The sequence below is a fragment of the Oryctolagus cuniculus genome, chromosome 20 (genome assembly GCF_051225735.1).
Source record: "Oryctolagus cuniculus isolate XC-2025 breed Fujian yellow rabbit chromosome 20, ASM5122573v1, whole genome shotgun sequence".
NCBI classification, from domain to species: Eukaryota; Metazoa; Chordata; class Mammalia; order Lagomorpha; family Leporidae; genus Oryctolagus; species Oryctolagus cuniculus.
Genome location: NC_142886.1, coordinates 52,584,578 through 52,608,925, shown reverse-complemented (window position 1 = coordinate 52,608,925; position 24,348 = coordinate 52,584,578). Strand labels below are relative to the sequence as shown.

The 24,348-nt window shown below is 45.0% G+C and overlaps 3 pseudogenes and 1 gene segment (V, D, J or C); all 4 read left to right on the top strand.

Moving 5' to 3' along the window:
- The window catches only part of LOC149120180 (Ig heavy chain V-A1 region BS-5-like), a 480,385-nt gene that overhangs the window by 128,191 nt on the left and 327,846 nt on the right, over positions 1-24,348 (top strand).
- On the top strand, positions 2,050-2,611 carry LOC149120193 (immunoglobulin heavy variable 3-66 pseudogene; annotated as a pseudogene).
- LOC149120192 (immunoglobulin heavy variable 3-74 pseudogene) lies at positions 6,936-7,474 on the top strand (annotated as a pseudogene).
- Positions 14,417-14,958, top strand: LOC149120191 (immunoglobulin heavy variable 3-11 pseudogene; annotated as a pseudogene).

Sequence of the window (24,348 nt, the reverse complement as noted above, 5' to 3'; positions counted from 1 at the left end):
TGGGAAGTGAGATACTCAGCAGACTCATAGAATGGCAGATGTCCTAAACAGCACTCTGGCCTCAGAATCAGCCCTAAAGGCATTCGGATCTGGCTGAAAAGCCCATGAGAGTATTTCAGGCATGGAAAGCCAAGACACTCTGGCAAAAAGATCTCTGTGAGTGAGATCCCAGTGGAAAGAACAGGTCTTCAAAGAAGGAGGTACCTTTCTCTGAAGGGAGGAGAGAACCTCCACTTTGAATATGACCTTGTCTAAACAAGATAAGAGTCGGAGAACTCAGAGGGCTTCCATAGCCTTGGAAACTCATGACTGGAGCATAGGGAGATTACTGATGCCATAGACAGGTGTGTCAATTTGTAAAGTCAACAACAGGAGTCACTGTGCACTTACTCCTCATGTAGGATCTCTGTCCTTAATGTGCTGTTCATTGAGATTTAATGCTATAACGAGTACTCAAACAGTATATTTCACTTTGTGTTTCTATGGGGGTGCAAACTGTTGAAATTTTTACTTAATGCATACTAAACTGATCTTCTGTAAAAAAAAAAAAAAAGAAAGAAATTATCAATTCCCAACTTGTCTCTCACTGGGATTAAACATGACAATAGGTCTGATCTGATTTCATCATCATTTAAAAAAATCATCTATTATTTTTCACTTTATGTTTCAGTGTGGGAGCAAACTGTTGAAATCCTTACATAATGTATACTAAGCTGATCTTCTGTATATTAAGATAATCAAAAATGAATCTTGATGTGAATGGAAGGGGAGAGGGAGTGGGAAAGGGGAGGGTTGCGGGTGGGAGGGACGGTATGGGGGGGAAGCCATTGTAATCCATAAGTCGTACTTTGGAAATTTATATTTATTAAATAACAGTTAAAAAAAATAAAGAAACAGAAAAAAAGGGGATGGGAGAGGGAGCAGGAGATGGGAGGGTTGCGGGAGGGAGGGAAGTTATGAGGGGGAAAAGCCACTGTGATCCAAAAGCAGTACTTTGAAATTTATATTTAATAAATAAAAGTTAAAAAAATTAAAACATAAAAAAGATTTAAATATTTTAAATAATATTGTTACATGGAAATCATGCATGCTGTTCCTATATTTCCTCCAAGGTTTTAAAAGATGTTGAAACTGCTCGTGCAATATTTTAGAAAAGATTTATTTATTTACTGAAAGTCAGTGTTACACAGAGAGAGGGAAAGACACAGAGACAAGTTCTTCCATCTGCTGGTTCATCCCCCAGATGACAGTGACACCAGGAGACAGGAGTTTCTTCAGGGTCTCCCACGTGGGTGCAGGGGCCAAATACTAGGACCATGCTTTTCTGCTCTCCCGGGTGCATCAGCAAGAGATGATTGGAAGTGCCGCAGCTGGAACAGGAACACACAGCACTATGGGATGCAGGCATCACAGGCAGTGGATTCACCTGCTGCACCACAGTGATGCTTTCTCCATTTCTGCGCATTTGTTCTCAGTGTACAAATGCAGCACTGATGTTTCCTAAATGGCACCTAGTGGTGGAGTATATTATTCTCCATCATTTCGTTCATGGGCTCTCAGCCCTGAGCTTGGCAGTTTGTTTTTGTTAGAACTTCCCTCTTCATGATATTCCCTCGCTGCCACCCAGACCTAGTGCCCACATCAGGGAACACACAATACCAACTTCTTATCCTGCATGTGAGGTTCCACACATGAGAAACACAAGAGGCACCCGTTGTTCTTGCCCTGGCTGATGTCACTAGGCACAAAGACCTATATCAAAAAAAGATGTCCTGAAATCATAAATGTACAGAATCATGGAAAGAATCATATGTTCTGTGTCATTACCTGTGCTACTAAACACCAGATGACACTGTGCTCTGCCAGGAACCTGTCCTATCTGAAGTGCACAACCCCATGCCTGCTATACAGGGGCAGCACATGCAAATAGGGCCTCCCTCTGCCCATGAAAACCAGCCCAGCCCTCACCCTGCAGCTCTGGCACAGGAGCTCCAGCCCCAGCACTCCCAGGTGTCCACTCAGTGATCGCACTCAACACAGACGCTCACCATGGAGACTGGGCTGCGCTGGCTTCTCCTGGTCGCTGTGCTCAAAGGTAATGATGGAGAACGCGGGGCACTGAGTCTGGGAGAGGACGTGAGTGAGAGACACAGAGAGTGTGCGTGACAGTGTCCTGACCAGGACGTCTGTGTTTGCAGGTGTCCAGTGCCAGAAGCAGCTGAAGGAGTCCGGGGGAGGCCTGGTCCAGGCTGGGGGATCCCTGAAACTCTCCTGCAAAGCCTCTGGATTCAACTTCAGTAGCAATGCAATGAGCTGGGTCCACGAGGCTCCAGGGAAGGGGCTGGAATGGATCACATGTATTGATAGTTACGGTAGCACAAACTACGCGAGCTGGGTGAATGGCCGATTCACCATCTCCAGCAACAACGCCCAGAACATGGTGGATCTTGAAATGAACAGTCTGACAGCAGCAGACATGGCCACCTATTTCTGTGCCAGAGACACAGTGAGGGACCCTCAGGCTGAGTCCAGACACAAACCTCTGCAGGGGCGCGCGGCTCCACCAGGAGGCACACAAGATGCACTGAATATATATTCTGGTCATGGGTAGGTGCAGAGGGACAATAAGCCCTGGTTTCCTGTTAGGGAATTGGGGTTTCCTCTCTTCTAACGCATTTGAAGAAATGGTTCTACTCTTACGATTCTGTCCCTGCCACTTACTTCACTGACGGATAGAAACTTTGAATAGAAGGAAGAAGTCCTACATGACTATTTCGGGTTCGTGACTGACAACTGTCCTCACCGCGATCAGATATCATGGGGATCTGTGAGGACCTCGTGAGTCTTCTCCAGTCTAACTCGTGCTGGTGTCCTCAGGGCACTGCCGACTCTAGGAAAATTTTACTTTTCCCTTTATATCCTGGAGACAGCTGAGCCAGGGACTCTGGTCTGTTAAACCTCAACTATTTCCCTCTCTTCCTGTCAAAGTAGCCTGTGTGTGGAACTGAACTGACATTTTATTTTAAACTGTGGGTGATCCACACGCACTTTCCACAGAATGTGGCCACCTTTAATCCTGAAACAGTCTGTGGTCCCTGTGTGAACGTCACAGCACTCAGGGATGTACTTGCAGCTCAGCTGTGTCTCAGGCTGAGCTTCTGCAAGCACCTGGGAAGCCTACAGGGACTTCCTCATCCTCTAGGTCCTGGGACCCTCCTGGGGGGCTCCCTGCATGAACTCAGGAGGGAAATGCACTGGACATCAGCAGTCAAGGTCATAACTGAATGGAAAGCATTGGGTGTGCACTTCTAGTTGATCTGATTCTGTTGAGTGTTGAGGGACCTCCTGCACCTGCTGTGGTTCTGGGAGAGCAGAAAGTGGGACACACAGTGGCTGTGCACTCTGGGGCTGGAGTCCACATCATGCGGAGCTGTGTCTGTGGCTCCAACATGATGACCAGTGTCCTGAGGCTGAATCACAGCTGAAGGAAGAGCCAGTCCCAGAGATCATGTGTCCAGACTCCCTGCTCTTCACTCCATGTCTATGCTGACTGGGGTCATCAATGCATTTGGAGACTTCCATCAGTATTAGAGAGGGAGACACCCAGGCTGCATATCAGAGTGATAGACACAGCCCATTTGCACATTTTCCCAGACTAGTAACTGACAGTGCACCCTGGAAGACAGTAGATGATGGATGTGTTATGAGGCCCCATCACCAAGGTGGGAACACTGATGCAGTTCCAAGCTCCTGGGTTCCAGCTGCCAAGCCTGAGTGCACTGCCTTTATTTATCATCTCCATAAAATATTGGAAAATACTGGAAAGCACTACACCACTATTCAGAGTGTTGAATCTCCATTTTTGATCATTAAATCATTTCCTTTATGTAAGTGTTTGATATATAATACCAAAACATAGACATATGAGGTACAATGATATGTGTTGAAAAATGAATGTATCAAATTGAGTGGAGTTACGAAGTCAGACTTATTCACATGCTCATCAGAAAACCACTTTTCCATGGTAGAATGTCAGTTGTCTCCTGTTTTGGAATTCCATAGACACAATATTCCCTTCACTGCTGTGACCATGCTGTACAGTAGATCCTCAATGTGTGGATCCTGTTGGACTGGAACTCTGACCTTGCTCCAGTGTCTCCTCTGTTCCTCCCTTGCTCAGACGTTGGTCTTCACCATCGTACTTCCTGCCTCTGTGACTTCATCCTTTTATCCCATGTATCCAGCATCACGTATTATTTGTCTTCTTGTCCTGCATGGTTAGCAGAGTGTACTTACCCTGACACATTATCCTTGGACATTATTCTCCAGGATCATCCGAGTTGTCCAAAATACAGAATTTCCTCATCTTTACTGCCATATAAACTTCCTGTTAAATATAATTTTGTCCATTTGTTCCATTGTTGATTCTTTCTTCATGAATATTTCACTGGATTATATGTGTGAACTCTTGTGAATGACGCTGCATTAGTTGAACATGGAAGAGCAGAGGTGTTTGCCACATTGATTGCGGTTCCCCTGGACACGTCCCTGGGATTTCATATTCCTTCTACCCAGAAATGGTGTTTGAAGATCTTGTGAAAATTCTATTTCTCAGTTTTTGATGATTTTCCATAATAGATTTACTTGTTTACCTGACTTCGATCTTGTACCAGAGTTATCATCTCTAGCTTCCTCCACATGGATTGTCAGTTCTGGATTGTAGGATAATACTCATTCTAACAGGAAGGATGGGATGTCTCATTGTGCATCTATTATGGACATGCATGATGGGCCCAATATATCATTTTATATGTTGCCTTTATATCTTTTTTAAAAAGTTAAAGATACTATTTCACTTATTTTGATATTTGTATTTACATATTTTTTCAAAAAGTCAAAGAGACTGAGACTGACAGTGATCTTCTAATTCCTGGTCACTTCCCAGATGGCTACAAAAGCTTCAGCTTGGTTAGGTGACAGCCATGTGCTTGGAATTCTGTCCAGGTGTCCACATGGCAGTACTTGGAACTTCACCTACTGCCTCCCAGAAGGGCTTAGGCAGGAATCTGACACTGGAACCAAAATAGGACACAGCACTCAGCATCCTGACACGGGAGGCAGGAATCCCTCAGGTTCACTCCAGTGCTGCTCCTGTCACCACCTTATCATCACTCCATTTAAGGAATTGATTGCTTCCCTTGGGATCAGTGGCTTGAGTTCACTCAACATTTGGAAATAGGCTCCTAACCATATGTATAATTAATGTTTCATTTATTTTAAGTATTTATTTTATTTGAAAGGCAGTGTTATAGCAAGAGATAAAGCTATCAACAGATGGAGAGTGAAGTTTCCATTCACTGGTTTTCTTCCTGAATGGCTGCAAAGGCTGGGATGGCTGAGCCTGAAGCCAGGAGCCTGGAACTTCCCCCAGTTTCCCACAGGGCTGGAAGGAGACAAACACTTGGGTCATGGTACACAGTGATCACCATTGCACTCCCTCCCTCTGTGAGTTCAAGCTTGTGGGCTGCATGTATAACTAATGTCACATACTATGTGTCCACATGTACCTGCATTATTTCTGTTAGCATATTATGCTCAAGGCTGACCCATGATTTCCTAATGACAAGGCAACCTCCTTCTTAACACTGAATAATATTCCATGTCAAATGTAACAGACTGCATTCACTGTTTTAGGCACATTTCACTTTATTGTAGACTGAACTATTGTGAACAAAGCTGCATTACCTGAACCCAGGACTGCAGGTGAATTGTGACACAGTGACTTCTATCCAGTGCTTGAGATGAACTCAGAGTCATGATTACTAGACACAGGGAAGAGAGGGAACAGCAGACGGCTGCTACCAGGACACAAAGCACCACTCAAAGCAAGGAATAATTCTGCCCACACCACAGTGGGCTGACTCAGTTAACTACAACCCACGACAGATTCCATGAATAATGAGAACTGAGGCCTCCAGGCCCCTCCAACTCAGAGTGTAGGAAAGGAGGTGGAAATGTGAATGACAATGAGTTGATCTGTGCCCATTTCTACAACACACAGATTCCAATAGCACACAAACCCCACTAGCAAGCACAGTGTTCTGTGTTCATGACGAGTGTTAAATAAGGCAATGGATGAATAAGGAAACAAAACATAGTTAACCTAAAAACAATCCACTTGCAGTCTTTTATCTGTTTAAAAGTGGGAGGCAGGCATTAGGACAAAATTGGCAAAGTCCCCACTAGGGACACCCATGTTCCCATCAGAATGAATCATTCAGTCACACGACTTCCCACACTTTCTCTGATAATGCATTTTGGAAAACTGTAGATGACACTACAAGTGAATGAGCCCCTACCACTAACGTGGGAAACAAAGTTGCAGTTTTGGGCTCCAGGTTTTAGAAAGGCAAAGTCCTCGATGTTGTAGGCACTTGGGATGTCTGGGCCTGTCAATCAAAGGTGGAAATCTCCCTTTGTCACCTTTTCTGTCCATCTCTACATTTCTCTTTCTCTCACCCCTTCTCTCACTGTCACTATTCCAATGTTATTCAAATAGTTAAAAATGAACCAATGGTTATTTTAAAAATGAAGGACATGCTAACACTGGATTATTAAGGATACACACATATTAAAATGAAACAAGGTCATTGCCTTCAATTGTTTAAACAACAATGATAATGTAAAGATTTATATGATCTGAATCCTATCATAGCCATCAACCTACACCACAGGACACCACATCTGCCCTGGGCACTGTCCTGTCTGAGGCGTCTGACCCCATGCCTGCTATATAGCGGCAGCACACGAAAACAGGGCCTCCCTCTGCCCATGAAAACCAGCCCAGCCCTCACCCTGCAGCTCTGGCACAGGAGCTCCAGCCCCAGCACTCCCAGGTGTCCACTCAGTGATCGCACTCAACACAGACGCTCACCATGGAGACTGGGCTGCGCTGGCTTCTCCTGGTCGCTGTGCTCAAAGGTAATGATGGGTAATGCGGGGCACTGAGTCTGGGAGAGGACGTGAGTGAGAGACACAGAGAGTGTGAGTGACAGTGTCCTGACCAGGACGTCTGTGTTTGCAGGTGTCCAGTGTCAGCAGCTAGAGGAGTCCGGGGAGGCCTAGTCCAGCCTGGGGAATCCCTGAAACTCATCTCGAAAGCCTCTGGATTCACCTTCAGTAGCTACTGGATTTGCTGGGTCCACCATGCTCAGGGAAGGGCCCGGAGTGGATCGGATGCATTTATCCTGATTATGGTAGCACAGACTACGTGAGCTCGGTGAATGACAGATTCACCATCTCCAGCCACAACGCCCAGAACACGGTGGATCTGAAAATGAACAGTCTGACAGCCGCGGACACGGCCACCTATTTCTGTGCCAGAGACACAGTGAGGGACCCTCAGGCTGAGCCCAGACACAAACCTCCCTGCAGGGGCGCGCGTCTCCACCAGGGGGCGCACAACACACACTGAGCAGACTCAACCCGCGCCCAGATGCAGTGGGAGGTGAATCGCTGATTCCTTCAGGAAATTTGGGTTTGCTGTAACCGTTTCCTACGTCCCAATTCTTGATGGATGATTCTGTCCCTAACACCGATCACCGAGCAGAAGTTTTGGTATCATGGTAAGACGTCACATGAAGAAAATGGAGTCGTTTTGAAGGAATGATTGACATCTCTGGGGTCCCCAGCATCTGAGACCTGAGTGAGCTCTTGGTACCCGGGGAGGCTTTTCGGGGTCTGAGTCTCTGGAGTGTGCCCCGTGGTATTCTCTGATGACGTCATCTGGGACCCTGCTGAGAGCCCAGAGGCAGTGTAGAGCTGGTCAGGGGCTATGGATGCTGCAGTGTTTCACATCCATTCCCTCCCCTCCTGCATAGCTGGGCCCCAGAGAGCAGAGCTGACCCCGTGGTCCTGTTCCCTGGGGCTCCCATGTCCATTCTCTACAGCTGTGCCCTAGTCTCCCTTCACTTCTTCACCCTGAACTCACAGGTTGAGGTCCACGTGGTCCAAACCCCAGGTCAGGGATTAACCTGCAGCTCAGGGGTGGCTCAGGCTGTGGCTCCTAGAAATCCTGCTTGCTCTTCCTCACTCACGTCTCCTGGGATCCCCGGACCTGCTCTCATTTGCAAGCAGAGGTGGCCGTTGGTAGTGCAAGGGGTCAGACTCATGGAAAACACTGGGTGTGGAGAGGTCTTGTTCCCCACACTCTGCTGGCCTTGTCTCCATCTCAGGGAGCCCAGCAGGTGGGACAGCCCAGTGACGTCTGCACTAGAGTCCAGGTGGTTCTGGACTGTGTCCTTGCGAGTCCAGCAGGATATTCCAACCCTGGAGCTGCATCCCTGCTGCCTGAGGCGCCTGCCCCAGAGACTGTGTGTCCAGAGACTCCGACTCCTTCCTCCAACACAAAATAGTCCTCGTTTTCATCTTCCAATATGTGTGCTGTTTCAAATCCTGGATGAGACACCCAATCCTGGGCTTTGCTCTGGCCTTGGAAACAGCAGAAGGTGGCCCAAGTTCCTGTGCCCCTGCTCCCTCATGGGAGAACCTGAAGAACCTCCTGGCTCCGGGATTCAGATTGGCCCATCTCTGCCCTGGTGCCCAGCTGTGTATAGAAGCAGCAGATGGAAGACCACTTTCTCTCTCTCTGCATCTGCCACTCTGTATTTCTGCCTTTCAAATAAATAACCAAGTCTTTAAAAGAATACAAAAGAGAAAAATCAGTCCTTGCTTTCTCTCAACTTCATAATCACCAGGAGTAAACAAATTTTCTTCTGTCATTCACCAGAATAACAGCATCAACCCCATGTGTTTGCAAAATGTTTCCTGCAAAATTGCAATTGTTCTCTCATGTAGGATTCTTACAGAACCTAAGCAATTCCCTCAGCTGATATAGAGATGATGATTTCTGAGTGGCTCTGTCTAATTCTGTAAACACAGCTGAGTCTCTGTTTCAGGTAGGAACAGAGCATTGGCTAGTGTGTGGCTCTTCGATTGTTTTATTCCACCTGTTGATTCCATAATGGAGTACCCCGGAAAGGAGGTGTATGGAGCAAAAAGGTTTATTGAGCTCACAGCTATAAGGGTGCAAGTCCAGGATCAGACAGTGAGAATGTTGTGCCATCAGGCATCCTAATATTGTGAACAGGGATGGGAGGGACCCCATCCCCACACAGGACTTCAGACGAGACCAGGGCTGACTCTAGCAGCACTGTGCTCTGTGCTGAAGCTGGGGCCCCAGGAGATCTACTGTGATCTCCTCCATAGAAGATTCCCCAGAAATGAACAAATCCCACTAGGCCTCACTCGCAGAGCTCCCCCCACTTCTCCTGTGGTCATCTTGGGAGCTCACCTAAAACACACACCTCAGCCACAAGCAGATCAGAGAGGTTTGCTTCTACACCAATTGTAGGCCTGATGACACAGAACCTGTCATTCAGGATGAAGAAGCTAATTGTCTATCATAGTTATTTGAGACTGCAGAAGACTTGGGACCAGTTCTAAACACACAATTTTTTATTTATATTTATAACAGCTGATACAGACGGTTCATTTTATTTTTACAGCTCATTTTATTTATCCAGTGCTTACAGAGATTTCCTTTTTATTTCTTTGGGATACAGGCTATTCATCATACATATGGTATGTAAATAGTTACTTCCCTTGTGTGTAGGCTGCTCACTTCTCATCTGTCCACTTACAGTGCAGAAGCTCTGTAGTCTATGCAGCATCATCTGAAAATGTTTTCTTACATTGCATGAACTTTGGGGATCTAAAAGAAAAATCAAGGCCAGACTACTATCAGGGAGATTCTGCCCTATGTTTCCTTCTAGTAGCTGTACAATGGACTTTGCATCTGATGTCGGATCCTGGTTGTTCAATGCTTTTTATGTAAACATCAAGACCATGCACCCCCTGTCAGTGCTGTTACGTTGGGGTGAGGACAAACCACATCCACCCCCACAGACTGCTCCCAGCATTCCGTGTGGTTCTGTTAGGGGCACTGGGGACCTCAGCTTCCTCCATGAGGCCCTGACATTGAATCTACTCATGGTGGGAGTCATCACTGGATGCACTCCCCAGAGGCGACACCATTCCACAGCTCCCAGGCACCTGTGCTAGTTTTACTCAGTGGTGGTCAGTGTGGGAGTTGCCGGGGGCAAGGAGACCTGATCAGACCTCCTGACTCAGTGTTCTCCTGCAGGCACTGGGTCCCAGCAGTGTGGCCCTTCCACCTGTCCTTACCCTCCTGCACAGCAGAGCCCACTCCTCCACCAGGTCCTCTCCGTCTGCTGCTGGACCCTGTCCCCGACTGTCACTTCCCCACGTGTCATGCTTCTTCTCCCCAGTCCTCAGCTTTGGGGGTGGAGCCATCCCCTGAAGATGCAGACTTCTGTGTCTTGGGGGATCAGTGCTGGCACAGTGTCTGGGGTGGACTCTGCTCACTAACATTTTCTACAGGATCCCACCAGGACATTGGTCATGATGGTTTCCTCCTGCAGGTGAATCACTTTCCTACTCAGTGGACACAGAGAAGCAGGGTCTGGGGTATTGAGGCTGAGGATGCTGTTCTTGCAGAGCCGTGAGCAGAGCCAGCACTGCTTGGTGTGTGTGTGTGTGGTCGCTCCAACTGAGCAGCTGAAGGCTGCATGTTAGGTGGAACTTACCCTCCACACTTGATGCACGGAGTCTCCCATCATGCATGTGGGGATCTCACCACCCAGTGATCCCACTGAGAGGGGCTCTAGGGAGGGGAGAAGGCCATGAGGGTTGCTGCCTGCATGTAGGGAATACGACCTCTAGAGAGACCCTTCAGTAACTCAAGTTTTAACTTTCAGTTATTCCCATATGAGGCAAAGAAAACGAGAGAGAGACACTCCCATGCACTTCACTTTCCCAAGTGTCACTCTGGCCAGCTCTGCTTCCCAGCCTCACCCAGTTTCCGGACAACAATCCGGCACATCCACAAGAGTGACAGGGCCCAAATGTCCTCCCATAAACTTCTGATTCCTGGGGCTGCAGGAGCAGGAAAGTGGTATTGGGAGCCAGTGACACACATGAGACACAGGCTCTCCTTTGGTGGATGAACGCATCTTAAACAGTGCAAATTTTAATGTTTTATTTCCTGTATTTCCATGAAATTTGATAACACAGTTAAGACTGATATACTCACAGTTGTGTCAAATATGATATACCTACACTATTTTACTTTGAATTTTATTCTTATCAGATTTTCAGACCCCTATCTTACACCTTACACAAAATCCACTCAACATAGAATAAAGGTGTAAATCTATGACCCTACAATATCCAATTATTAGAGAACATTTGGGAAATGCTGCAAGACATTGGAATAGGCAAAGAGTTCTTGGAAAAGAACTCAGGGGCATAGGCAGTCAAAACCAAAACTAATAAATAGGATTACATCCAATTGAGAAGTCTCTGTACAGCAAAAAAAAAAAAAAAAACCCTCAGGAAAGTAAAGAGGCATCTTACATAATGGGAGATATTATTTGTAAGCTATGCAATTGATATAGATTAATAACCAGAATCTACAAAGTGATTAAGAAACTCCACAACAACATAACAAATAACCCAGTTAAGAGATGGGCCAAGGACTTACACATTTTTCAAAAGAGGAAGTCCAAGTGGCCAACAGACACATGAAAAAATGTTCAGGATAACTAGCTGTCAGGGAAATGCAAATCCAAACTACAATGTGGTTTCACCTCACCCCAGCCAGAACAGCTTCATACAGAAATCAACAAGCAACAAATGCTGATGAGGATGTGTGGAAAAAGGTGCCCTAATCCACTGTTGGTAGGAATGCAAACTGGTAAAGCCACCATGGAAGACAGTATAGAGATACCTCAAGACTCTGAATATAGACCTACTATATGATCCATGAACCCCACTCCTGGGAATTTACCCAGGGGAAATGAATTCACTACCCAAAGTAAGTTATCTGTACCTCCGTGTTTATTGCAACCAATTCCAAATAACTAAGAAATGGAATCAACCTAAATGCCCATCAACCAAAAACTGGATAAAGAAATTACGGGATATTTATACCTGGAATAATACACAGTGGTAAAAACAATGAAATCCAGTTATTTGCAACACAATGGATGAATCAAGAAAAGCTCATACTTGGTGAAATAAGCCAGTCCCAAAGGGACAAATACCACATGTTCTTCCTGATAGGTGAGAACTAACAGAGAACCTAAAAGGAAATCTAGAGAAGTGAAATAGATACTTTAAGAATGGATAACTAGAACTGTCCTTGTCTTAACTGTCGAGGAACAGGTTTTTTGGTGTTTTTTTTTTTTTTTTTGGTTTTTGGTTATTTTTCTTCCTACTATTTTTTTAACTTTTACTTAACATAGAGTCAATCATACGTGCATAAAGTCAATTGAAAATTGATCCCAGTAAAAAATAAGGATGGAAATAAGCATGGGAGGAGGAATTTGGTAACTGTAAAGCTGTATAGTTCTGCATACTTTCCTACAGACTTACTTCTGAGGGTGCAGTTTAAAAACATGAGTGGGACTCCAAGTCCCAATAGCTTAGTCGTAAAAACGTCATCATAATTGTTAAAGTGATCATATTAAGTGTTAACATGAAGATTTAGATAGGATAAATTGAAAGTCATCATATAAATAGGATCAATGCCTGGTAATAATATAAATAGAATTATAAAGGACAGAAAGTTCCAACATGGGAAGAAGTCCACACAGCAGACTCATTGAATGACAATCGCTTTAAGTAACACTCTGACCTCAGAATCAGCCCTTAAGTCAACCTAGTCTGGCTGAAAAGCCGTGATAGCATTTCAGGCATGGAAATCTAAGACACTGTGGCAAAAATGTTCTGCCTAAAGGATCTCTGTAAGTGAGAACCCAGGGGAAAGAAGTGGCCTCAAAGAAGAAGGTACTTTTCTCTAAAGCGAGAAGCAAATTTCCACTTTACTTATGGTCTTGTCCAAATACTGACAGTTTGTGGACTCAGAAGGCTTCCATAGCCTAAGCAGCTCATGTCAAGAGTCTCAGGTGGTCACTGACATCATATGTAAGAGTGTTTATTGTTAAATTAACAACAGGTCTCACTGTGCACTAACTCCCCATGCAGGACCTCCATCCTCAATGAGTTCTATTATGAGAGTTAACTGTAAAACCAGTTCTCAAACAGTTCTTGTATTTGTGTGTGTGTGTGTGTGTGTTTAAATCTTTACATAGTATAGAGTTGGTCTTCTGTGTACAAAGTTAATTGAAAATAAATCTTAATGGAGAATGGGAATGGCAAGTTGAGAGGAGGAGGAGGAGGGGTGAGAGAGTGGATGGGAGGGTGGGAATGCTGGGAAGAATCACTATATTCCTAAAGCTCTATGTGTGAAATTTGTATTCCTTAAAAAATAAATTTTTAAAAATTAAAAATTAAAATACAACAATATTGTTATGTTCCTAAATATTCTCCAAGATTTTAAAAGATTTGTTGATACTACATATGGAATATTTAAGAAAAAGTTTTATTATTTATTGAAAGTCAGTGTTACACAGAGAGAAGGAAAGACACAGAGACAAGTTCTTCCATCTGCTGGTTCATCCCCCAGATGACAGTGACACCAGGAGACAGGAGTTTCTTCAGGGTCTCCCACGTGGGTGCAGGGGCCAAATACTAGGACCATGCTTTTCTGCTCTCCCAGGTGCATCAGCAAGAGACGATTGGAAGTGCCGCAGCTGGAACAGGAACACACAGCACTATGGGATGCAGGCATCACAGGCAGTGGATTCACCTGCTGCACCACAGTGATGCTTTCTCCATTTCTGCGCATTCATTCTCAGTGTACAAATGCAGCACCAATGTTTCATAAATGGCACCTAGTGGTGGAGTATATTATTATCCATCATTTCTTGCACGTGCTGTGAGCCCTGCAGTTGGCAGTTTGTTACTGCTAGAACTTTCCCCCTTTCACGACATTCCATCATGGCCACCAGGACCCAGTGCTTACATCAAGGAACACACAACACCAACTTCTTATCCTGCGTGTGAGCTTCCACACATGAGAAACACAAGAGGCACCCAACCTTCATGCCCTGGCTGATGTCACTAGGCACAATGACCTGCATCAAAACAAAGATGTCCTGAAATCATAAATGTACAGAATCATGGAAAGAATCATATGTTCTGTGTCATTACCTGTGCTACCAAACACCAGGGGACACTGTGCTCTGCCAGAAACCTGTGCTCTGAAGTGCACAACCCCATGCCTGCTATACAGGGGCAGCACATGCAAATAGGGCCTCCCTCTGCCCATGAAAACCAGCCCAGCCCTCACCCTGCAGCTCTGGCACAGGAGCTCCAGCCCCAGCACTCCTAGGTGTCCACTCAGTGATCACACTCAACACAGACGCTCACCATGGAGACAGGGCTGCGCTGGCTTCTCCTGGTCGCTGTGCTCAAAGGTAATGATGGAGAACACGGGGCACCGAGTCTGGGAGAGGACGTGAGTGAGAAACACAGAGAGTGTGAGTGACAGTGTCCTGACCAGGACGTCTGTGTTTGCAGGTGTCCAGTGTCAGGAGCAGCTGAAGGAGTCCGGAGGGGGTCTGGTCCAGCCGGAGGATCCCTGAAACTCTCCTGCAAAGCCTCTGGAATCTACTTCAGTAGCTACGGCATGAGCTGGGTCCGCCAGGCTCCAGGGAAGGGGCTGGAGTGGATCGCATACATTTATCTTGGTTTGGTATCACAAACTATGTGAACTCCGTGAAGACCCGATACACCATCTCCAGTGACAACGCCCAGAACACGGTGTTTCTGCAAATGAACAGTCTGACAGACGAGGACACAGCCATGTATTTCTGTGTCAGAGACACAGTGAGGGACCCTCAGGCTGAGCCCGGACACAAACTTCCCTGCAGGGACGCACAGTTCCACCAGGGAGTGCACACGATGCATTAAGCTCAGAATATGGTCCTGCACAGGTGCAGAGGGAAATTAAGCCCTGGTTACCTGTCAGGGAATTGGGGTTTCCTCTCCTACAGTTCTGAGAGAAGACTGCTACTTTTATGATTCTGTCCCCGCCACTGACTTCACTGACATAGAGAAGTTTGATGTGACAAGATGAAGTCCTATATGAACAAATTCAGGTTCGTGAACGATGACAGTGGTGACCAGGGTCAGAGATGTGGGACTCTCTGAGGACCTCATGAGTGTTTTCAAGTCTGACTCAGGACAGTGCCCTCAAACACTGCCGACTTTAGGACAATTTTAGTTTTCCCTTAAAACTCAGAGAGAGCTGAGCCAGAGACTTGATTTGTTAACCTCAATTATATGTCATCAAACTGCTCCTGTCAGAGTAGCCTGTGTGCTAAAATGAACCAACCATCTTATTTTAAAAGGTGGCTGTTCCACAGGTTCCACAGTCTTTATACCCGATCTCCATTTTTCCTTTAATCCTGAAACAGTCTGTGGTCCCTGTGTGAACGTCACAGCACTCAGGAATGTACTTGCAGCTCAGCTGTGTCTCAGGCTGAGCTTCTGTAGGCACCTGGGAAGCCTACAGGGACTTCCTCATCCTCTAGGTCATGGGACCCTCCTGTGGGATCCCTGCCTGAACTCAGGAGGGAAATGCACTGGACAATAGCAGTCAAGGTCATAACTGAATGGAAAGTGTTGGGTGTGCACTTCCAGCTGATCTGGTTCTGCTCCAGTGTCGTGGGACCCCCTGCACCTGCTGTGGTTCAGCAGAGCAGAAAGTGGGACACACAGTGGCTGTGCACTCTGGGGCTGGAGTCCACATCACGGGGAGCTGTGTCTGTGCCTCCAGCATGATGACCAGTGTCCTGAGGCTGAATCACAGCTGCAAGAAGAGCCAGTCCCAGCGACCATGTGTCCAGAGTCCCTGCTCTTCACTCCGTGTCTATGCTCACTGGCGTCATCAATCCATTTGCAGTCTTAGATCAGTTTTAGAGAGGGAGACACCCAAGCTGCATATCAGAGTCCTGGACAGAGCCCATTTACACATTTCCCACACTTGTACTGACAATGCACCCTGGAAGACAGTAGGTGATGATTCAGTTTTAAAGAACTGAATTTTCACTATTTGCCATTCTTCCCTTTCCTGTCATGACTGTTTAATGAATAATAAGTGAATATAGACATATGAGGTACAATGATATGTGTTGAAAAATGAATGTATCAAATTGAGTGGAATTATGAAGTCAGAGTTATTGACATGCTCATCGCAAAACGCACTGTCGCTCCCCCACTTGCAGAGGAATGACACCGGACCCTGCGCTGTTGTGTTTGCCCGGCCCTTCCTGGGTTTGCTGCCGCTCCCCCCTGCTTCCGGGAAGGAGCAGCACACCACCGGCTGGCTCTCTCAGGGGTTGCTCAGATGTTCCTCCTGCATGTTGTCTCTCTCTCCTCCTTTATAGTCCTCTTCCACCAATCCCAACTCTGCTGGCGTTCTCTCCCCATGTGCTGAGCACGCTGCTCTCCTCCAATCAGGAGCGGGATCAGCTTCTGCAGCTTGTTAGTCGAATTGGTGAGGCAGCTGTGTGGTAGTTGTTTATTCTGTCTCAGCGCCATATGGTGGGAGATCAGATGCATAGAATTAGTCTTAGCAGTTCCAGTAATTTAGTCTAGTCTCGGTTGCTCCTCACACACACGTCTCATGTAGAATGGCATCTGTCTCCTGTTTTGGAATTCTGTAGATACAATATTCCCTTAACTGCTGTCACCATGCTGTACAGCAGATCCCCTCAACGTGTGGATCCTGCCGGCCTGAAGCTCTGTCCTTCTTACTCTTTACTGCAATATAAACTTCCTGTTAAAGCATAACCCTTTGCACTTGTCCTATTATCCATTCCATCTTCAGTGGAAATTTCACTGGATTATATGTGTGAGCTCTCATGAATTATGCTGCATTAATTGTACATGGAACTGCAGAGGTGTTTGCCACAGTAGCTGTGGATCCACTGGGCACCTCCCTGGGATTTCATGTTTCTTCTACCAGGCAACAGTGTTTGAGGACCTGTGATAATTGTATTTCTCAGCTTTTGATGTTTTCCATGGATGCTTTACTAACTTACCTGACTCCAGCCTTGTACCAGGGTTATCTTCTCTCTCTTCCTGCACAAGACTTGTCAGCTCTGGTATGTCTGATGATACTCAGTCTACCAGGAGGGGTGGGCTGTCTCGTTGTGCTTCTAACATGGACATGCATGAGGATCTCAGATTTAAAGCATTTTTATACGTTTGCCTTTGTATATTTTCTTCAAAAAATTACAGATATACTTTTACCTCTTTTAAAACTTGTATGTGTTTATTTGTCCAAAAAGACAAAGCAACAGAGACTGACAGACAGTGATCTACTGAATCCTGGGTAACTTCCCAGATGCCCATAAAAGCTGGATTCAGTCAGATCACAGCCAGGTGCATGATTTCAGTGCAGGTCTCACACATGGGATTAACTCAGACTTCTCATACTGCCTCCCAGAGTGCACATTGGCAAGAGTCTGAAATAGACCCAAAATTTGGACATAAACCTAAGCATCCTGAAACGGGAGGCAGGAATCCCACGTGATACCTTCAAGGCCAGTCCTGTCACCCACCTTATCAGTAACTACATTTTTTTAGACAGGCAGAGTTAGACAGTGAGAGAGAGAGAGACAGAGAGAAAGGTCTTCCCTCCATTGGTTCACCCCGCAAATGGCCGCTACAGCCAGCGTGCTGTGCCAATCTGAAGCCAGGAGCCAGGCGCCTCCTCCCAGTCTCTCATGCGGGTGCAGGGCCCAAGTTCTTGGGCCATCCTACAATGTCTTCCCGGGCTACAGCAGAGAGCTGGACTGGAAGAGGAGCAACCAGGACAGAATCTGACACTCTGACCGGGACTAGAACCCGGAATGCCAGAACAGCAGGTGGAGGAGTAGCCTAGTGAGCTGCATCGCTGGCCAATCAGTCACTACATTTAAACAATTGATTTCTTCCCTTGTGATTCAGTTGTAAGATGTCATTCAACATTTGGATCTAGGCTCCTAAGCATATGCGTAAGTATCTGTAATTTACTTTAAATATCTTTTATTTCAAAGGCAGTTTATAGCAAGAGAGAAACACCCAAAGAGATGAAGAGAGAATCTTCCATCCACTGGTTTCCTTCCTGAATGGCTGCAAAGGCTGGAAATGGCTGAGGCTGAAGCCAGGACCCAGGAACATTCTCTAGGTTTCCCACATGGCTTGAAGGGGACAAATACTTGGGTCATCATTGACCCAGATCCATTAGTAGGGAGCTGGATTTGAAGTGGAGCAAGCAGAATCTGAACCCATGCTCCTGTGTGATGCATGCATAGTAGGTATGGCAGCTTAACCTGCAGGGCCACAACATTGGCCCCCACGGGTGTGATCGGAAAATACTTTCTGCCCAACTGCAGGTGACTCCTGGTTCTTCAATCACTCTCTTTGTTACACAGGAGCTCTGTAGTCGGATCCATTATCTTTTGCCTATTTTTGCTTGGTTACCTGTACTTTGGAGATTATCAAAATGTCATTGCCCAAACCAATGTCAGCTTGCTTTTGTCCAGTGTTTTCTTCTAGAACTTTACAGTCTCAGGTCTTGCTTTTTAGGTATTTTTCAAGCTTACTCTGTTTCTGTATCTGGTGTGATATGACCACATAATTGAATTATTTTCAAGTGCATTCAAGTTTCCCCAACCCCATGTATGACAGAATACCCATCCCCCATTCTGTGTGTGGCACCATGCATGCAATCAGTTTTCTGAGAATGTGTTTTTTTTATTTCTACATTTCTGTTGTGCTCCATGGCTGTGGGTGTCTATGTTATCTCAGCACCAGGTCTGATTTCAGCTTAGCTAGGATGAAAGCCTCCTGCTTTGCTATTTTTCTCAAGACTGTTCAGTCATCATTACCCTGAAATTTTCTTGTGAATTCCAGAATTTTATTCCTCTTCCTGTGAAGAATACAGGGTGTTTGACAGGAAATACATTGAATCTGTGAATCACATGGTAGCTTGGCTATTTTAGCAAGATCATTTTTTCATACCACAACTATGTCATTAAAATGTACAGGTAATCTTCAGATTCCTTTTCACTTTTTATTTATTTTTATTTTTATTTTTATTTTTATTTTTTGACATGCAGAGTGGACAGTGAGAGAGAGAAAGACAGAGAGAAAGGTCTTCCTTTGCCGTTGGCTCACCCTCCAATGGCCACCTAGGCAGGCATGCTGTGGCCAGCACACTGTGCTGATCCAATGGCAGGAGCCAGGTGCATCTCCTGGTCTCCCATGGGGTGCAGGGCCCAAGCACTTGGGCCATCCTCCACTGTACTCCCTGGAAACAGCAGAAAGCTGGCCTGGAAGAGGGGCAACCGGGACAGAATCCGGCGCCCTGACTGGGAATAGATCCCGGTGTGTCGGCGCTGCAAGACAGAGGATTGGCCTAGTGAGCCACGGTGCCGGCTAAGACCCCTATCTTACACCTTATACAAAAATCCACTCAACAAGGATTAAAGATAAACACCTATGATCCCACACCATCCAATTAGTAGAGAACATTAGGGAAGCCCTCAAGACACTGGCACACGTTAAGAGTTCTTGGAAAAGACCTCAGAGACATAGGAAGTCAAAGCCAAAATTAATAAATGGGATTAGATTAAATCGGGAATTCTCTGTGTGGTAAAAGAAACACTCAGGCAAGTGAAGAGGCATCTGACAGCATGTGCGAAATTATTTGCAAGCTATGCAACGGATATGGATTAATAACCAGAATTTACAAAGAGATGAAGTAATTCCAAAAACAAAACAAACAACCCAGTTAAGAGATGGACCAAGGACTTACACATTTTTAAAGAGGAAGTCCAAATGGCCAACACAGACACATGAAAAAATGTTCAGCGTCACTAGCTGTCAGGGAAATGCAAATCAAACCACAAGGAGGTTTCACATCACCCCAGCTAAAATGGCTTCATACAGAAATCAACAAACATCAAATGCTGGCGAGGTTGTGGGGAAAGGTGCCTGAATCCACTGTTGGTGGGAATGCAAACTGGTAAAGCCACTATGGAAGACACTATGGAGATATCTCAAAAATCTGAATATATAGTCCTACCTTATATGACCCAGGAATCCCCCTCCTGGGAACTTACCCAAGGGAAATGAATTCACTACACACAAGAGATACCTGTACCTCCATGCTTATTGCAGCTCTATTCACAATAGCTAAGATATGGATTCAACCCAAATGCTCATCAACCAACAACTGGATAAAGAAATTATGGGATGTGTACACTATGGAATACTACACAGTGGTAAAAACAGTAAGATCCGGTTATTCGCAACACAATGCATGAATCTGGAAAAGATCATACTTTGTGAAAAAGGCCAGTACCCCGGGGACAAATACCACATGTTCTTCCTGATAGGTGAGACCTAATAGAGCACCCAAAAGGAAACCTAGGTAAGTGAAATTGACACTTCGAGAAGGGAAGACTTGAGCTGCCCTTCTCTTGACTGTCGAGGGACAGTTTTTTGTTTGTTTGTTTTTTGTTTGTTTATTTTTCTTCCTACTATTTGTTGAAGAATTTATGTAACATTCAGTCCATCGTATGCACATACAGTCAATTGAAAATTGATCTCAGTAAAAAATAGGAATGGGAGTAAGAGCAGGAGGAGGAATTTTTTAACTGTAAAGTGCATACATTCCTATGGACTTACTTCTAAACACACAATTTAAAAATTTGTTGTGGGACTCCAAGTCCCATTAAGCTTAATTAAAGTGATTACATTAAGTGTAAGGTGAACACATAGATAGGATTGAGTGTTAAAGTGATCATATAAATAGGATCAAGTGCCTGGTAATAAGAAGAGATAGAATTTAAAAGGAGAGAATGTTCCAACATGAGGAGAAGTCTACACAGCAGACTCATAGAATGATAATCGCTTTAAGTAACACTCTGACCTGATAATCAGCCCTTCAGTCTTTCTGGTGTGGCTGAAAAGCCCATGAGAACATTTCAGGCATGAAATCCAAGACACTGTGGCAAAAATGTTCTGCCTAAAGGATCTCTGTGACTGAGACCTCAGGCAGTAGAAGTGGCCTCAAAGAAGGAGGTACTTTTCTCTAAAGGGAGGAGAGAACTTCCACTTTGCTCATGGCCTTGTCCAAATACTATCAGAGTTTGTGGACTCAAAAGGCTTCCATATACCAAGCAGCTCATGTCAAGAGTCTCAGGTGGTCACTGACATCATACGTAAGAGTGTTTATTGTTAAATTAACAACTGGTCTCACTGTGCACTAACTCCCCATGCAGGACCTCCATCCTCAATGAGTTCTACTTTGAGAGTTAACTGTAAAACCAGTTCTCAAACAGTTTTTGTTATGTGTGTGTGTGTGTGTGTGTTTAAATCTTTACATAGTATACAGCTGGTTTTCTGTGTAGCAACTCAAGTGAATCTTGATGATGGATCTTGATCTTGAATCTGTGTACCAACTTAAAATGAGTCTTATTGGAAAACTGAACTGGCAAGTGGAGAGGGATGAGAAAGGTGGTGGGAATGTAAGTGGGAGGGCAGAAATGCTGGGAAGAATATCCATATTCCTAAAGTTGTACTATGACATTTTTATTCCTTAAAAATAAATTTTAAAAAATAAAAAATAAATTCAAAATTGAAAAACAATAATATTGTTATGTGGACATCATTCAGCCTGTTGATAAATTTCCTCCAGGACTTTAAAAGTTTGTTGATACTACATATGCAATCTTTTAGAAAATATTTATTTATTTATTGAAAGTCAGTGTTACACAGAGAGAGGGAAAGACCCAGAGACAAATTCTCCCATCTGCTGGTTTACTCCCCCAAATGACATTGACATCTAGAGCCAGGAGTTTCTTCCCAGTCCCCACATGGGTGCAGAGGCCCAATCACTTGGGCCATGCTTGTCTGCTTTCCCAGGTGCATCAACAAGAGATGATTGGAAGTGCAGCTGGAATAAGAACAGACAGCAGTATGGGATGTAGGCATCACAGGTGGAAGATTCACATGCTAAACCACTGTGATGTTTTCTCCATTTTCTGCAAATTTGTTCTCAGTGTATAAATGCACCAGTGATTTTTCATAAATGGCATGTAGTAGTGGAGTATATTTTTCTCCATTATTTGTTGCACGTGCTATGAGCCCTGTAGTTGGCAGTTTGTTTCTGTTAGTAGTCTCCTGCAAAGCCTCTGGATTCACACTCTAACCATGCAATGGACTGGGTCCGCCAGGCTCCAGGGAAGGGGCTGGAGTGGATCGCAGCTAATGGTTATAATGGTGATAGCACATACTATGTAAACTCCGTGAATGGCCGATTCATGTTCTCCAGAAACAACGCCCAGAGCACAGATTTATTGACAAGCTCATCAGAAAACCCTATGTTTCCATGGTAGAATGGCATTTGTCTCCTGTTTTGGAATTCCACAGACACAATATTCCCTTCACTGCTGTCACCATCCTGTGCAATAGATCACTGAATGTGTGGACCCTGTCGGGCTGAAACTCTGACCTTGAACAGCGTCTCCTCTGCTCCTCCCTCGCTCAGACTTTGGTCTCACCATTGTATCCTGCCTCTGTGAGTTCATCCTTTTTATCTCATGTAACCAGCATCTCATATTATTTGTCTTCTTGGCCTTGATGGTTTTCAGAGTGTACTTATCCTGACACATTATCCTTGGACATTATTCTCTAGGATCATCCAAGTTGTCCAAAATACAGAATTTCTTCCACTTTACTGCCATATAAACTCCTGGTAAAATGTAGCTTTGTATATTTGTTCCATTGTTGATTCTTTCTTCCATGAAAATTCCATGGATTATATGTGTGAACTATTGAGATTGGCGCTGCTTTAATTGAACATGGAACTGCAGATGTTTTTGCCACAGTGACTGTGGATCCACTGGACACCTCCAGGGATATCATGTTCCTTCTACCCAGAAATGGTGTTTGTAGATCCTGTGGTAATTGTACTTGTCAGTTTTTGATGATTTTCCATAACATTTTTACTAATTTTCCTGACCCCAGCCTTGTCCCAGGGTTGTCGTCTCACTCTGCCTCCCCAAGAATTGTCAGCCTTGGATTGTCTGGTAATTCTCATTCTACCTGGAGGGATGGGATGTCTCATTGTGCTTCTAACAGGGATATGCATGCTGTTCCCAGGGTTACAGCATTTTGTATGTTTCCCTTTATATAACGTCTTTAAAAGTTTATAGATATTATTTCACTTATTTTAAAATTTGTATGTATGTATGTGTCCAAAAAGAGACTGAGACTGACAGTGATCTTCCAATTCCTGGTCACTTCTCCGATTGCTACAAAAGATTCAGCTGGGTCAGGTGACAGCCAGGTGCTTGGAATTCTGTCCAGGTGTCCACATGGCAGTACTTGGAACTTCACCTATGGCCTCCCAGAGTGTGCTTAGGCAGGAACATGACACTGGAACCAAACTAGGACACAGCACTCAGCATCCTGACAGGGGAGGCAGGAATCCCACAGGCTCACTCCAGTGCTGCTCCTGTCACCACCTTATCATCACTGCATTTAAACAATTGATTTCTTCCCTTGGGATTCAGTTGCTTGAGATCATTCAACATTAGGAAATAGGCTCCTAATCATATGTATAATTAATCTTCAATTATTTTAAGTATCTATTTATTTTATTTTAAAGTCAGTGTTATAGCAAGAGAGGAAGAGACCAACAGATAGAGAATCTCAATCCGTTGCTTCACTTCCTGAATGGTTACAATGTTGGGGCTGCAAAAGCATGAAGTCAGGAGCCTGGAACTTCCTGCAGTTTCCCACAGGGCTGGAAGGAGACAAACACTTGGGTCATGGTACACAGTGATCTCCATTGCACTTCCTCCCTCTGTGAGTTCAAGCTTGTAGACTGCATATATAACTAATGTCACATACTATGTGTCCACATGTACCTGCATTATTTCTGTTAGCATATTATGCTCAAGGCTGACCCATGATTTCCTAATGACAGAGCAACCTCCTTCTTAACACTGAGTAATATTCCATGTCAAATGTAACAGACTGCATTCACCGTTTTATGCACATTTTGCTTTATTGTAGACTGAACTATTGTGAACACAGCTGCATTACCTGAACCCAGGACTGCAGGTGAATTGTGACACAGTGACTTCATACCCAGTGCTTGAGCTGAACTCAGAGTCATGGTTACAGAACAGGGAAGAGGGGGAACACAGGGGATGGCTGATACCAGGGCACAAAGCACAACTCAAAGGAAGGAATAATTCTGCCCACACCACAGTGGGCTGACTCAGTTCACTACAA